This window comes from Penaeus japonicus, unplaced genomic scaffold (genome assembly GCF_977035675.1).
Source record: "Penaeus japonicus unplaced genomic scaffold, GWHDUDI00000001_assembly GWHDUDI00000013, whole genome shotgun sequence".
In the NCBI taxonomy this organism is placed as follows: Eukaryota; Metazoa; Arthropoda; class Malacostraca; order Decapoda; family Penaeidae; genus Penaeus; species Penaeus japonicus.
This window is the reverse complement of record NW_028234415.1, coordinates 10,416,506-10,421,505: the sequence shown is the minus strand read 5'-3', so window position 1 is coordinate 10,421,505 and position 5,000 is coordinate 10,416,506. Positions and strand designations below refer to the sequence as shown.

At 47.8% G+C, this 5,000-nt stretch overlaps 1 protein-coding gene across 1 annotated transcript in view; it reads left to right on the top strand.

Moving 5' to 3' along the window:
* Positions 1-5,000, top strand: part of LOC122242569 (uncharacterized) — a 95,994-nt gene that overhangs the window by 72,940 nt on the left and 18,054 nt on the right. The window lies entirely within an intron of this gene.

Below are 5,000 nucleotides of genomic sequence, written 5' to 3'. Positions count from 1 at the left end.
TGTGCAAAGCAAAAGCAAAAGCATGTCACATTTGCCCAAAATAGCTCAACAAAATCACGCAGTAAACACACATAGATGCGCCAAGCCAACAATGCATTCAACAAAAGACAGCTATAAACTAAAAAACAATACAAGCAAAGCAAAATGCCACAACAACAAAAAAAGTGCAAAAATTACAATCAGCAAAAATAAGCAGCAATAAACACAAAGGGGGTGGGGGGGGGGGTTTGGGGTGCAATAAAAAAAATCAAAAAAAGCAACCAAAAAAGCCCAAGCACTACCACTCAATAAATAAATACCAAAAATAACAATGGGCATCATTAAAAAAATGATAATGCACCACTATGGGGACTTTTGAAGATCAGACGAAGAAAAGAGAGCACGGTGGGTGAAATAAAGAAGAATAAAAAAGAGTAAAAATGATAAAGTGACGATAAAGGAAAGGAAAGAGGAGAATTCATAAATGCAATGAAGAGGACATTTTTTTAAAATTCGGGATGGCTCGCATGACACCTTATGAATTCTTGTAGTCCAAACTGTATACCCTTTCCACTATCTAATCACCCCCATCCATTTCCATTCTTATCAATATCTAAACCGTTTATATCTGTCCTACTCTCCGGTACTCTGCCTTCGCTCCTTCCCTCCCTCCCCTTTTTTTATTTTAAATGAAAAAAAAAAAAAAACCCCTAGGCCCCTCAAAACAATTTTTTTTCTCTTCCGTTCCCCGCCCACACAGGAGGCTGCTCGGCGTCTGGGGATACTGAGAAGCCCTCAAGAAGCAAGTGCAAGTGCCGAGGAAGGCGTCACAGAGCGACGGCAAGAAGCTGTACAACCTCAACTACTCGAAACACCACAAAAACAAGCTCGATGAACTGCTGAAGGTGAGCCCGGCTTTGCGAGAGGACAGCGCTTCTGTTGTTCTTCTTTTCTTTCTGCCTTGGCCCTTCTGCCTTTCCACGTTTGAAATGTTAGTCTGTCTCTGCCCTGTCGGCCTCTCTTTCACAGCGACTTTGTCCTCAATTTTTGCACTTGCAATGCCGCTCAACGTTCAGTCAATTCTTCGGGAACCCTCCTTACCGCCATCCCTCCCAACCCTCCCTCCCCCAGGATAAGGAGCGTGACCCTGGCCGCTCTGCAAGCAACAAGCCGCAACAGCAGGAGCGGCCGGCAGCCGACAGCCGGGGAACGACAGCACTACCTCGCCACGACAGCCAACTCACCCGCTCCGCCGTCCCTGTCGGGCGCGTCGAAGTCCGCTCTCCCGCCACGCAGCAGCGGCGCCTCGTCCTCGGCCGAGCGTCACGACGGGCATTGCCCTCGGCTGGGGGACGCCGGCCATCGTCGTCCAGCACTTTCCCGCGGCGCGCTGGCCCTCGACGCGTAAGTCTTGGCGGGACACGCTGGAGTGGGACGCTGCAGGAGAGGGTGGAGTGGGAGGTGGAGTAGCATTGGCATTGGGAGCTGGAGTGGGACGCTGCAGGAGAGGGTGGAGTGGGAGGTGGAGTAGGATTGGCATTGGGAGCTGGAGTGGGACGCTGCAGGAGAGGGTGGAGTGGGAGGTGGAGTAGCATTGGCATTGGGAGCTGGGGTGGGACGCTGCAGGAGAGGGTGGAGTGGGAGGTGGAGTAGCATTGGCATTGGGAGCTGGAGTGGGACGCTGCAGGAGAGGGTGGAGTGGGAGGTGGATACATTGGCATTGGACTGGAGTGGGACGCTGCAGGGGGGGGAAAAAAAAAAAAAAAGAGGGTGGAGTGGGAGGTGGAGTACATTGGGCATTGGTAGTCTGAGTGGGCCGCTGCAGGAGAGGGGTGAGTGGAGGGTGGAGTAGCATTGGCAGTGGACGCTGGAGTGGGACGCTGCAGGAGAGGGTGGAGTGGAGGTGAGTAGCATTGGCATTGGTAGCTGGAGTGGGACGCTGGCAAGAGAGGGTGGAGTGGGAGGTGGGAGTAGCATTGGCACTGGGAGCTGGGTGAGACCTGCAGGAAGGTGGAGTGGGAGGTGGAGTAGCATTGGCATTGGGAGCTGAGAGTGACGCAGCATGAGAGGGTGGCGTGGGAGGTGGAGTAGCATAGGCATCGGGAGCTGGATGTGGGACTGCAGGAAGGGTGGAGTGGGAGAGTGAGTAGCATTGGCATTGGGAGCTGGATGGGACGCCTCCAGGAGAGGGTGGAGTGGGAGGTGGAGTAGCATTGGCATTGGGAGCTGGAGTGGGACGCTGCAGGAGAGGGTGGAGTGGGAGGTGGAGTAGCATTGGCATTGGGAGCTGGAGTGGGACGCTGCAGGAGAGGGTGGAGTGGGAGGTGGAGTAGCATTGGCATTGGGAGCTGGAGTGGGACGCTGCAGGAGAGGGTGGAGTGGGAGGTGGAGTAGCATTGGCATTGAGAGCTGGAGTGGGTGGAGTGGGAGTTGTGGAAGTAGTCTTAGGAGGAATTGTAGGCGTATTACATTGTGATTGTAGAATGAGGTGTTTTTTTATTGTTTTTTTTTTTCGAATGTGTGTGTGTGTGTGTGTGTGTGTGTGTTGTGATCTTTTGTAAATGTTATCTCCAAATTAGCCTGGATATCAACCAAGCAACCGAGCCGGTCCCCCACTTCCTCCTCCCTTGCAGGAGCAGCGGTCGGCTTCCTCCCATCAGCGCAGAGTCCCGACGGAGGAAGGAGTCGTCAGGAGGCTCTCCGAGCGCGCCCCTCACCTCCCCCGAGCCCCCGCCTGACGTCCCCACCAGGAGAACGCGGCACAGGACCCTTCCCAAGGTAAGTCCCGCCTTTGAAGTCGAAGCCATGAAGCGAAGAATCGGATGCGTCGTGTTCATAGGATTTAGGCAGATTAAGTATTCATCTCGTTTTCTTTATCTTTTCCTCCTGTTTGTTTACGCTTTTGATATCTCTTCAGTCTAGTAAAGTAAATGCCAGATGGGTTGTGTTCTTCCGTTCACAAAGTTTTGTATGTTCCCAGTTTGATCAGAACGTTGGTCAGTCCAGTAGGAGACCTGCAGTTTCCAGTAGTATTTTTTATGTGGTGAGACAGTGAAACAAACTAAAAGCATGAGAAAGAAAAGAAGTTTTCAAACAAAATTAAGATAGAAGCAATGAAAAGGTTGTTCTAAAAGAAGCCCACAACTGCCTTCCGTGTCCCTGCTGTTGGTAGGGTCGACCCAGTGCTATCCGACGTAGCGACCTGGCTACTTCCCCCACCAACGCCTACCCACAGCTCTCCCGTCTCCCACACCAGCTCATAGATGTTCTCGATCTGCCCATCGACTGAAACCACGGCAAGTCCCTCCTCCCCCTTTCTCCTTCTATCCACCTCCTTTCCCCCCGCCCCTTGGTTCTTTCTTTTTTAATCAATACTGTTATTATTATTGATATTCTCAGTTAGTCTCACTGCCATTCCCCGCTACGCACGCTCTTCGACGCTTGTAGAACCGACGCCACAAAACGCCGTGGATCTGATACTGTTGTACCTCAAGCTTTCTCTTTTGACCTTTTGGCTCTTAGAGGCCCTAGATTTTTGTTAGTGCTCGGGTACTCTTTTAGAAACTAACGGCAAAGACCGCATTCGTCTCTCATTGGAACAGACCAAACGATAAAGTTTGCCAATGCATCTCTTTATCATCCAACTTTGTTTTCTTCTTCATTTCTCTTTCGTGCTCTGTCTGCCTTCTCTCCTTCCTTACTTAATTAGCGCGGGATTAAGGGAGGTTCCTGCTACTGCTGTATATGCTGCGCCGCACAGTGGGAAGGGCAGCAAGAGGGTTGTACATTGTCTCCAGTCTGCCATGTCAATATGAAACACTGTAGTATGTTTGTTCTGATTTGTCACCTAAGTATCATGTGTTTGAGTCATGTGTTGCAACTGCATATTACGACCTTGCAATTAGCTGTCCACATATTCAATAGTTGTTTGTGATGAATAACCAAATTATTAAATTACATGGGTAATGATAACTTTCATTTGACTGATAGAATTAACATCTCTTTCAGTGAACACTCGATTTGTTTGTATCATCTCACCTTCCCGCCCCTTAGATGTGTACATATACAGCCCCATGTCCTTTTCTATACTTGCAGTGAGAGAGAGAACAATTGTTCAGAAACCAGTATTCATTTGTGTGTGATCAAGGTGGTGGTTGACATAGACTTGTCTTTCGTGCAACTGCAGTGCATGATATCACTGCTCATCAGCCTGGTTTGGATTTGTAAATAATTGTGTAAGGGTTCTTTGTATATTTATTTCTCATATATTACCAAGTTGATAGTTTGAACAATTATCACAACTGATCAACGATATTAGACGCGTTGATCTTCAGTCAATGACGAAGCAGTAACGCGCAGTTGCCACATATGGTTTAAATACAGATGAGAATAAACAGACTACGGCAGCGTAGCCATAAAATACCCTCGCACACTTTATGCTTTAAGACCGATATTTGTACAAATATAATATTCACTCTTTTCTTAAATAGTCTTCTCAAAGAGACATCAAAATGATACAAAATTCTCTATGATGCTCCATTCCTTCAAGTCAGTCTAATGGTCTAACATGTATAGAAATCTTTAAAATGCATTGCCTTTTCTATGCTAGCCTGTCTGTAGTCATTAGGATTGGCCGAAGCTCTTAGGAAAATAGGTTCATTTATTTCGAAAGAATTGCAAGATATCTGTTGATAGTTAAAACAACAAAACAAACATATTTTGAGATTCATTGGGAAAAATAATAATCAAACAAAAAAAATGGTTCCTTTTGACGACAACTGAAACTAGACAGTAAATGTGCTTTGCCGGTTTCTCTTGCTTTATCTAATAGTTCCTTCGCATTTTCCTCTAGTGTTTGCAGGCTCAAATATCAGAGGAACCATCGCAGATTTTACTTACTAGAATGATTTGTTGCAGAGGTTATATACGCCTAGTTTTGTCCATCGGAAAACTATAGAATAGGAGTTAGCGTGCCTTCCCGATCAGAGGAAGATAGTTACCTGGGAATGGTTCAGGAGGAG